Consider the following 12121-nt stretch of genomic DNA (forward strand, 5'->3'; position numbering starts at 1 on the left):
ATTCTTAAACTACTAGAAGTGAACCCAACTTACCTGATTTTTTATCTCCTAGATTGCATATTGAAATAACACTTGTTGGTGTGGCATAGACTAGGCAGACTTGGCATTTAAATTTATCTTATCCTGATCCTACAGATTTTTTTACCATAGTAGAATCAAAATCATCTATGGTCACCTCAATATTACCCTCCTTTGGCATATTGTCCACAACTTTCCTTGTAGTCTCCATATCATAGCCAGTGGTCTCAGAACTTCACCCGCAAGAGTTGGAGTTAGCTCTACAACATTGCCTAACCAACCTTTTGACTCCCTTAGAGAATCCATCTGCAAAGGGGCATACAAGTTTTTCTACCATTTTACCTAGGGAAGATTGGCATAGTACTAGAGACCAATCTCTATGAGCCGTGCTTGGGTCTTACTATTAGTTAAATCAAAAGTTACCTATGAATCTTGAAAGAATGCATGGCTAGAGGGAGAAGGAATAATAGGTTGCCCTTTGGGAATCCTCCTCATCCTCTGTGGTGGAATGCATAGAGGTCGCATCCACATCCTCCTCACTATCCATCTCCTACATGAGAGATAGATCACACTACCTAGATGCTGCTCATGGAGGTTGAGTCTTCCTCCTACTGCCTTGTGTGCCAAATGCCATATCCAATGCAAGATCTCTTAAGTGATTCAAATGATCCAAAGGGAAAAACACATCCTTGTGCAAGGAAGCTAATGACTGATATTTCATTTGAGAAGATAGGTGACTCAAGAAATCATGCAAAAGAACTTTAAAGGAAGTCTCCCCCGATTTGCAAAAGTTTTTCCTTGATTCATATTATACAATGAATTGGATCAATGATATAAGAAACAAAATAACATAATTTCAACTTACCAAGATGCTTGTCTATCTTGAAATTGTACATCACCACAAAATCACTGTTCTTATCACCACAAAATCACCACAAAACCCTTCCTTAGCACAAATCAAACAAGACTCGGCAAATTGATAAGCATCCTTCAAAAATGTGGGCCACCACAAATCAGCCTAAAGAATCTTGGTGTGCATTGCACTATGTCAAGTCCACATTGGATTATTTCTTATTCTATAGTGTAGGGATACCATTGGGCTTGCATGGTTAAACAGATGTAGATTGGGCTAGTAGTATTTCAAATAGGAGATCTACCAATAGTTTTATCTTTTGCTTTGATGGTGTTGTTGTTACTTGGAGTAGTAAGAAACAATTGATAGTTGTCTTGTCTAGTACAGAGGCATAGTATAGAGGTGCTCTAATTGCAACATGTGAGGAAGCTTAGCTACATAATCTACCTACTGATTTGGGGATATAGCTAGACAAGAAGATTAACATCTACTATGATAACCTTCATAGCATTCAACTGGCGAGGAACCCAATGTATCATGTGCAGACCACAAACACATAGAGGCCCATTACCATTCCATTTGGGAGTGGATTTTTTGTATAAACGCCCCGAACAACGTAGTATGCTTAAGAATTATGATATTCGCTTGTTTTCGAGATTTAATATAAAAGAGAATGAACACTTAAAGCTGAAAATGAAAATTATTCACAAAATTACAGCCATGAAAATGTAAAAGTAATGGAGACAAGATTGAGGGTTGAAGATGGGCAACCCCCTCCGAAGGAATGTATTTCTGCTCAACCCAAGTCCCTTAGGGAAGAGCTTAGTTACAATCAACCTGAGAGTGAGAAGAAGTAATTCTCACTCTCACAAGATCATGCAAAGATGTACAAACACACATGCATTATCTATTATGCAATGATAAGAACTGATTTCTTTACAGTATGAGAGAAGAAAAAGGGGAAATCAGCCTTCTCTATCGTTGAACAGTAGTACATGGATAGGGCTTGCTTCTTGTTGCTAAAATGGAAGAAAGAGCTTGAGAAGGAGGTGCTGTAATGAATTTACAGGCTTGCTGTCCTATAAAATAGCAGTGATAGAAAAGGAATATGGAGGAATTTGATAATGGAGAAGTGGGGGATGATGATGGGGATGGATGGGGCCAGTTTTTGGCTATCTGTGGGTGCTGTACATGAGTTTACAACAAAGAAAAATGATGCTGAATGAAGAAAAACGAGCTCTTATTTATAGGAGAGGGAAGAGCTAGCACAAAAGGGGAAAGTGGAGTAGCACAAGACAAGTGTCTAGCCACATGTCATGAGATGTGACAAGTGGTGGGACACTTGGAAACTTGTGTGACAAGTGTCTTGACACTTGTCTCTTCTCTATGGACTTCCTTTTTGGGTTGAATACTGTCAAGAATAGAAACAACCAAATTTAGTAAGCACAGTTAGAGTACAGAACTTACTATTTTTAGAATGACATCCCTATTTTTTAGGACTAGCATTTTTAGGCTAATTCGAGGCTCCTAAAATTTAGGAACCTCCTAAAATTTAGGGAACCCCCCAATATGGATGTCATATGAAAGCTTTTTCCGTGTACATCACAAAAACGGTATCCGAATCTTCATGTGACTTTCCTATACAAAGAAATGTGCATTTCAAGCTTTCAGCCCACACATGCACATTATACAAGCATTTCATGATCATGCCATCTTGTTGATTGTAACTGTCTATTCTAATGGATCTAGCCCACACTTCAAGGCATCAATCTTTTCTGTGTGCGAGTCTAACCCTAATATGCATGAGTTGTGGTCATAGGCGCCCAATCGGGCCATATAGGTGGAAGTGTGAACTATCTTTTCTCTAACCCACCGCGTGGGTCCACCATAACCTGTGACCACTCATTAGTGGCCAACTCTAATGCACTTTTCTTTATATCTAATTAGTGCAAAGGAAATAAATTTAATAAATCATTATATAGACAAATTAATGAAAAAGGATACAAATTCTGTTTCTATAGAGTTGTGACAGCCCTTTGGCTTTTATTCAGTTGTCCTCAGCTGAAAAGCTTCTTGATATGGCTGAAGAATATTTGGGTAATCGTTCATGAATTTTTCATCTACCCATTGTACATCTGTTGTGGGTAGATTCTTGAATTTTAGTAAGAATTTTCGTGTCACAAGGCCACTTCTCGTGGTTCGATCCTTGAGAAACAAAATCTTTTCAGGTTCCAAGAATTGCTCTGTTTCTTCAACTCTTTTTACATCACATTGATTGAGACCTAATATGAAAATTTTCTTTTGAGATTATGGTTTATGTTTTAGATATCTTAAGTACATATAACCTTAAAGTATCATGAAGTTCAATGATGGTTCGATTAAAAATATGGAACAATTGTAATGAAGGAGACCTAGGAGAGAGAAGGAGAGAAGGGAGAGACTACACAGAGGAGAGAGAAAGAGGAAGAAGATGAGAGCGAAAGAGAGAGAAAGACTAGCAGAAGGGAGAGAAAGACATGAAAAGAGAAAGAAAGAGAAGGGAATCCATGAGTGTTGGAAGAAAGGGTAACATGAGACTTGATTATTGATAAATGATGCCCTAATTGGGTCTTCAACACCTTAAATACCCGTCAGTATAACTGGGTATTCTCGTGCTAACTCGTGTCCTACATGTATATCACCATTCTTTTACATTCCGTCTTGACCCCAAAGGTTTTTTCCCTCAAAAACAAAAAATAGGAGTTATTGATGTGACTCACAAGGGAAGGGGGGTCATAGAGTACTAATCTATTCAACATTACAAATGAGAATATAGGTATGGAAAAGTACAATCTCATGTGGAATTGGGGCATAAAAATGTGTGTATGATGCATATAACATGTGTAAGTTGATAGTGTATGAGTTTGGCCACCAATTCTTTACAATTAGGGGCTGACAAACAGTGGACATCATGTTGTCCAGAATAGCTTTGCTAGAGAAAACTGATCATAACTTCCTATGGGCAGCTGCGATTGAGGCATGTGACATGTCAAAACAGAGCTCATGAAGCATACTTTTAGCCTATATAAGTGACACCTGATTTTCATTAATGCAAGGCAAAAATTGTTCTAAAATAGTGTGTTGTCTGCAAGTTTTATGCAATGCAGACTAAGGCAAAGTTAGCTAATCCTCAGTCAAAATTGCACCCTTGAAGTAGGGAGAGGGCTGCATTGGTGAAATGCTCGAGGCATGGCTTTTGCGAAACCATTCCTTTCCCCGGGATCAAATGGATAACCTACATGATAAGCATTGTCCTTACATAAGGTGTTGGTATCTATGGGTGACTTTGCCTCTTGCTCTCAAGGCCTTTTTGGAAAATTTTTGCAAACGTTTCTTCTTGTGCCTAAAAGTGGAGTGTCTTTACAATATGGTGAGCAAAGCCAGAGTATCCTGTTACCATAAAGCTCATTATTGATTTTGGTTTGATAAATGCAGCAGGGTTATTTTGGGAAAAGTAGGCATGTATTAGTCAACTGAAAGGGGGGGGGGGTTCTGTCGGAGTTTTGATGCTCGGGAAGGAAGTGCCATGCTACTCTAGGATAGTGTACCATTGGCTAGGGATGTTGGGCTTTGGAGGAGTCCAAGTTGGAAGAAAGTGTAAAAGGAGACTTGATTATTGATAAGTGCTGCCCTAATTGGGTCTCTTAACACCTTACATACCCCATCAGTATAATTATGTATTCCTATGCTAACCCATGTCCTACCAATCTATCCCCACTCTTTTACATTCAGAATCAACTATCACCACTTCTTTCTTGGGTCTGTCCATGCAATCTGTTTCTTGTGACTCAATTTGCTTGACAATATCCATACCCTCAAGTACTTGCCCAAATACACATGCCGCTTATTTAGCCAAGATGTCTTGATAGTGCAAATGAAAATGTGGCTGCCATTTGTATTAGGGCCAGCATTTTCCATACTCAATATTCCTAGGCTACCCCTTCAAAAGCCAATTTTGTTGTTATACCCTACGTGTTCCTCCTAAATCTGTTTGAGCTCTATGCACCAAATTTCCTCAGTAGACAAGTTAAATTAACTAGGTAGCTGATTTTTCCTTTGACTTTTCATTGACTCTGCCCTTCGTGTGAGTAAAACTGCCCTCGTAGGAGCCTTAGAGCTAAGAGTGAGTGCAATTAGGAACCCTTGCAGCAACATTTTCCACCCCACTTGTACGCCTTCATCTATCATAGCAGGAACACTTGTTGAGAACATGAACTCCAGGAGAAAGAAACAGTTATTTGACACAACTGAAGAAGTGGCCCAAGCCAATGATGTTGTTGCTTGCAAGATTCCTTAACTCCTATTATGGGTAATGTAGAAACAAATAATATTTCTCCCTTCTTTCATTGGACTAAGAATCCATGGGAGCTCCTCAAGAATGAAGAAGAAAACTCTCCTTTGAAAAGTAATTGTAATCAAAACTCTCTCCAAGTCCTATGAGTCTTCTTCACCCAAGAACCCCTAAAACTTTACCTCAAAATTGAAAACGAGCTGCTAGATTTGACTTGAGAACCTCCAACTTGGCCATGGATCCTGTGAGAACTCCAATAAAGGCTGCTAGCACCCTATGGTATTCCATTAAAGCTTATTACAACTCCTGTCCCTGTTGTACCTATGTGATTATGGTTTTTTTTTTGTAAAATCTAATTGGATATGAGAGAAGAGAAGGAAGAAGGGACTAAAGACCGAGGCTTTGATACCAACTGTAATGAAGGAGACCTAGGAGAGAGAGAAGGAGAGAATGGAGAGACTCTAGAGAGGAGAGAGAAAGGGGAAGAATATGAGAGAGGAAGAGAGAAATACTAGGAGTAGAGAGAGAAAGATAGGAAAAAAGAGAGAAAGATAAGGGATGCCATGAATGCTGGAAGAAAGCGTAAAAGGAGACTTGATTATTGATAACTAATGCCCTAATTGGGTCTCTCAGCACCTTAGATACCCCATCAGTATAACTGGGTGTTCCCGTGCTAACCCATGTCCTACCCATTTATCCCCACTCTTTTACACCAATTATAATCAAGTCCAATCCCATTAAGAGAAATACAAACAAAAAACTTGACCATTTGGCTTAGGAGATACTCACTTTCCTAATGACAAGAGATAGTCATTTGCAACTTTCTTCATTGTAACAAAAGTGACTAATAGGCACATGGGTCCGACACAGGCTCTAAGGCACTAGCCACCGGCCTCTACCACTCACCTAAAACCACCCCACATGGCTTTGTAGCCAAGAGCATCTAAAACTTTGTGATTGTATGTTTTTGTAGTCCAACTAATACTTCTTTTCCCACTTCTCAGAGGGAGTCCCTAAACATGCTGGTCTTATACAGCACATAGCACACACACAGAGATCACCCTTCGATTAATTAACACAACTCCACTATGGCTCTCCTACACCTCAGGGATTGGCCCCAAGATGCACCGTGAACATAAAACACACTCGACACAAAGTCCACTCTTTTGATAAGCGATTGAGGAGATGATAGATAATACCTCACCAAATAACTCCCAAGAAATCAAATATCTAGTCCTTCAGCTTGGGATACCTCAGACTCTGAGCATTGGCCATCACTCATACAAATAGGTGCTATGTATCTAGGATATGATATCATGTGGTGCATCAATGCAAGTGTGAATATGACCATTGTGCTCAAACAAATATTCATTGAAAATTGGCAACATGAAAGTGTAAAGATAATTCTTTTCATGATTTCCTTTTTCTATCATAATGTTTAGTTGCTTAGGTCTAGCACTAAGCTTCCTCGTGCTACTAGTCCCCTTAAGTGTAGACAACCACAAAATCTATATGATATACACCATGAAATATTAGAATTTAATGTACTTCAACCGCTCAACAACCCCCTACTCCCTACCATTTAATATTTTGTATGTGTTGATAGGTGTAAGGCATGGTTTTTAATACATTTTTCCTTATTGAAAGTGATATAAACTCACTCTAACAAAGAGATAGGGCTGATCAGCTAAGGCTAAACCTCATGCTTCAGCTCTATTATACATCCACAAACATAAAGCTTATTTTTTTTATTTTTATGATGCAAAAAATCTAATTTTTTTAAATTTTCTTTATTTTCTATTTATTTATAGAAAATCACAGATAATTACTAATTTTTTGGTGTAGATTGAATAGTCTTATAGAAAATGATTTTCTTAGCATGTTTTTTTCCATAGGAACGTCAATGCACACCAAAATCCAAAAAATTGCATATTCTCCCTTAAACTGCCTAGTCTCAAGTTTTGCGTGTTTTGCATAGATAATCATATGATTGATTTTTTCATAATTTCTTCAAGATGACTAATGAAATAGAGGATTGGCAATCAAATGCAAGCATTTCTAACCATTTCAAACAACAATTGATCATAAAACGATAAAATCTATATTTTTCTCATAAATTGCTCATTATGATGTGTGTGTTTTTACGTTGGAGGCCTGCTGACACTGATGCCAGGAGGCATATTCCACGGTGGATTCCGTAAAACTAGAGTCACATTCCACAATGGATTTTGTGAGGTTTTTCGCTGGATTTCGTAAAACTATATGTATTTGCCGGGGCTTGTACACAAGGTGAATTCCTTGTGCGAGAAGTTGATGGGGATGCCTGTCCTTTTCGTGCGTCAGATTAATTTAGTGTGCACATGGGTGATTCCACAATGGGTGATTCTGCAAAATACATATCAAATTAATAGACATTTATGAGTTTAGAGTTCACTCGAATTAAATTAAGGTTAGGATAGAGTTCCAACCTATTCAATTATTTTGTAGCTGAAGACTGCTAGGTATTCACTTTTGTGGATTTTATCTTATTATTTTCTAACAATTGTGAATGCTTCAGTTGATATCTAGAGTAGGTAGCGGTGGCTTTGGATAGCAGTGGTTGGGCATTAGCGTAAGTCCAAATTTCATAATTATGATTAGTTATCTTAAGTATAATATATAATATTGTGTATTTATATGATATTGTATTATTAAAATTATTACTCTATTTGTAAGTTATAAGTTTAAACTTCTTTAGTAATAATTAGATCATTGTCCTTAGTACTATTACTTTATTTATTTTAAATATAGATTATTTTAGAATATGAGATTTAAGATATACTTTTATTGAAATAAGCTTTCTTTATGGAATACATTACTATTTTCTTAATGTGGTTAAGTTTAGAAGACTTTTCTAGCTTTCTTTATAAAAGCAACAGGATTGCGCACAAAACATGAGAATATGGTGAAAAATGAGTTTTTTCATTTGTCCCTCATGTGGAATAGGAATTCAGAGCTTCAAGAGTCATTTTGGGGGTTTTGGCAATGATGATGTCAAAAGGTCAAGATTCAGAGCACAGAGTTTTCTGCAGAGCAACTACAACATGTTACAAGATACCTCTTGACCCTTAAAACCCTATATTTCAATTGATATTTGTACTTTCTTTGTAATTATGTATAATATATGAATGCAAATATCCATGGAAAACTATAATATATATAATTAAGAATAGCAAACCATGGCTTTTGCCATGGGGGAGGTTGGGTCTAATCGTGTGTTTTTCTCTTGTCTTTCTCAATCTATTGAGTTATTCAAATCCTCTTATGTATTATAATGTTACTTGTATTTAATAGTTGAGATGTTTGATTTGTTAGATTTTTCTACTAAGTTCTATTATGTTTCTCATAAAGTTGTTTATGATTGAGATTTGATTTGCTAGATTTTCCATGTGATTCTGCTTCATAACAGACGCTCTTTCACAGTCGCTAATGATTTGTCCAACTCTGATTCAAGTCTCTTTCCACTCCTGCATCATCGTTTGATAAAAAACGTCCATTTCAGCCCACCCTCCTCTCTTTATATTGATCCATGAGAACAAACCACAAGAGGAGAGAGGAAAGAGAAAGGGTGAAATTAAATCTTCATGTAGAATGCATCAAATTTTGTGATTTTGGGAGTGACGACGAGAGGAAAAATGGTGGAGCTTACAGCCAAGGGCATTCCTTGAATGATTGCTAATAAAAAAAATCATTTTTTAAATCATGGAAGGAGGCACTGAAAAAAACGATGCCCCCTCTCCGCCCCTCCCTCCCTCCTTTTGAGAAGACATGCCTTTTTATTCATAAAGCTTGTTTTAAGATTTAAACTTTGTTTTACCAAAAACCGGTTCACTTTTTTGTGTTCACACTTCGACCGAAGTGGTTTTTTGGCTTTTGAGGGACTAAATAGGCTCGAAACCAAGATCTGCCTAGATGACAGTATTTTTTATATTGAAATCTATAAAGTTGGTCACTATCACATACTTTTTGGCTTCCAAATCATATAGTTGCTTCATAACACGAAAGCTTGTGAGGATTAAATTGGGAATGAAACAGACTCCAATCGACGAACTGAGACTTGCGTTGGGTTTGTAGGATCAAATTCCGTCTCATCGATGCACAATCATTTCATTTTTCATGAAAAATTGGTCTTTGATGGCCTCACGGGGTCTTTTCTGCTTCAAAAATGACCTTTAAAATCCGCTCTCAGTTGCGATTGCGGTAGGTGACTTAGCACGTTGAATCCCATGAATTGATCTACACAAATAATAACCATGAAAAGCATCAAGTTGCCACAAAAAATATACTCAACAAAGCACAAGAATAGCTCTCACCCTACCCCCTGATAGAATCAAGGCATAAAGATCCACAAGGGATAGGCCTAGCATAATCTAATAGAAATCCAGAGCGAGTCGCTAACTAATTGCTCCAATACACACTGTGAAAATAACCATCAAAGAGGTCATCCTAGTGGTGGCCTGAACTACCTACCTAGCTTAGGACAACTGGACCAAGAACTCAAGGACTTCTATAGCCGAGTCATCCAATATTTCCTTTTTAACATATTGGTCTTTAAAAATTTCCATACTTGGGCATGTAAAAAAGAGGGAGTTGAGTGTAGCTGCTGCGAGCTATTCCTAGGTAAATTGGAACCCAAGTGGGATGGATCATACAAGATTGTACGTTTAGAAAATAATGGCTCTACAATCCTTTTAGCAGATTTGCAGAGGGTACAGTTTAAAACTAGAGTTAATTTTAACGAGCTGAAGCATTACTACGTGTAAGGGCTGACATGGGGCTTGGTGCCTATGTAGGTCCTTCAGGATTCAACTTTGAATTGCAGTAGGTACCAAGGCGATCAAATGGGATGAATCATTCCCTACCTTGAGCATCCGTATCTAGAGCAATGTTACCACCAAGCATTAGTATGGCATAGCCTATCACTGAAAATTGGGTTTATACTTTGTATTTTGACAGAGCTTCTAGAGGGCCCGCTAAATATGAGACCGTTGGTCCCCAACATAGGGTTGTCATGAAGATGGGAGGTTATTTAGGACCCTCTTTTACTAATAATATGGTAGAATACAAGGCCTTGATCATGGGGCTGAATGCAGCCTGATGTGGTGGTATCCGCTGATCACTGGTTAGAGGTGACTTGCAGTTAGTAATCAATTAGCTGAATGGGACCTACAGTGTACGGGATCCCATCTTATGGATGTACCATCGTGTAACCTTAGATACTTTGCATGTCTTTGTTATAGTGACTTGTCAGTTAGTTCCTCGACAATGGAATCGCTTTGTGGATTCCCTAACTAATTATGCTTTCATTGAAGATGTCTTTTTCTATTGTGGTATAGGGGAGCCTTTACAATTACGTCCTAGCGTTAGCCGTGGATTACTTTGGGATCTTCTTGCTGTCACGTCATATTTTAGCCATCAATGGTTAGTTTGGGTTATGAGTCAGGTAGCAAGTGAGCACCTTCCTACTCTGTCATGGATACATAGGATTGTGTATTGTCATATTCATCAGACACCCCTTACTATCTACGTAGGATGTCTAACTAATAACTTGATGCACTTAGTGTGGGGCTTAAGGAGCCCTTATCCTTGGTTGGTTTTGTGCCATCATAGAGTTATGTTAGGACAACCAAGGGTTTTTTTTAGCAGTACACTGTTGAATGGTAGTAAAGTGTTTTATCTCATAAGGCCAAGAGGGTTGATCTGTAGGGTTCTAATGTTTGATTTCATAAGGCCAAGAGGGCCAATTTGTTGGTTGAGAACTGTTATATTCCTTTAGGCCAAGAGGGCCATGTGTCTATTTGGTGTAGGTACATTTAATAGTTTTCTGTTTTAGTGATTGCATCAGATAGGTTTGAGAAAGTGTTCCTGGAGGGAGCCTTTACTGTGTGGGAGCTTCTTATGGCCATCCCAGGTGGTCTCGTCACCTTTCCAAGTTTTTCCCTTAATCTGATAATGTTATATGTATATGTGGGATTTATTTTCTTTTCGTTTGTGGGGACTGGCAATCAAGGCATGAAGTCCTAGGGTTTGGTTAGGTATATGTGAGGGAGGTTTGAGTAGTTGTCTACCTTCTGTCAAGACACAGGTATTAAAGACCTGTTTTAGAAGGCCATCCTAATGACCCTGTTCTTCCTAGCTTGTTAGGCAATTGTTCTAAGAGTCCCTGCTCGGGTGAGGCAGTTAAAGAAGGACTGCCAAAATAGAAAAGACAATAAATTTTTGACTATATTTACAAATAAAATTATAGAGGTGTGTGAAAAGGGCTTCTAACCCCTTCACCTAGAAAAGAAAAGGAAATAAAATCCTAACAGTAGTTGATTATCACCTTGTGGAGGCCTCGTAGGTTCCTAGGGATGAGTTAGACCCAGGGATGTTGCCTTGTCTTTCTAGGGGTAGCACTAGATAAATTTTTAAAAAAAGGAAGGTTGGAGTGAAAATAAAAGTGAGCAGAAAAGCAACGGATTAAGTGTCGCCTCGTGAGAACTTGGTAGGTTCTTTGGTGCCGAGTCATTAGGAAGCTCAATTTCCAATGGCAAAACACACTCTTCCCCATATAGTAGCTTGAACGGGGTGTGGCTGTCAGTAGCTCTCTTGAATGTCGTGTTATAAGCCCACACTGCCACATATAATTTCTTATCGCAATTGCGCTTACTTTCTGATACTATCTTCAATAAGATTCCAACCAACTCTTTATTTGTACTCTCCATGTGATTGTTCACTTGAGGATTATATGGGGTAGTCTTGTTGTGCTTAATCTTCAAGGCTAATATAACCTTGTTTAAGAAGTGTGTCCCTCGATTAGACACTATCTTCTTCAATGGACCAAAATGGAAAGCAATTTGCTCCATAATGAAACTAGCCATCTCCTCAGCATTATCCTT

Source organism: Lygodium microphyllum, chromosome 4 (genome assembly GCF_053477565.2).
Source record: "Lygodium microphyllum isolate KBCC chromosome 4, Lygodium_microphyllum_v1.1.10, whole genome shotgun sequence".
NCBI classification, from domain to species: domain Eukaryota; kingdom Viridiplantae; phylum Streptophyta; class Polypodiopsida; order Schizaeales; family Lygodiaceae; genus Lygodium; species Lygodium microphyllum.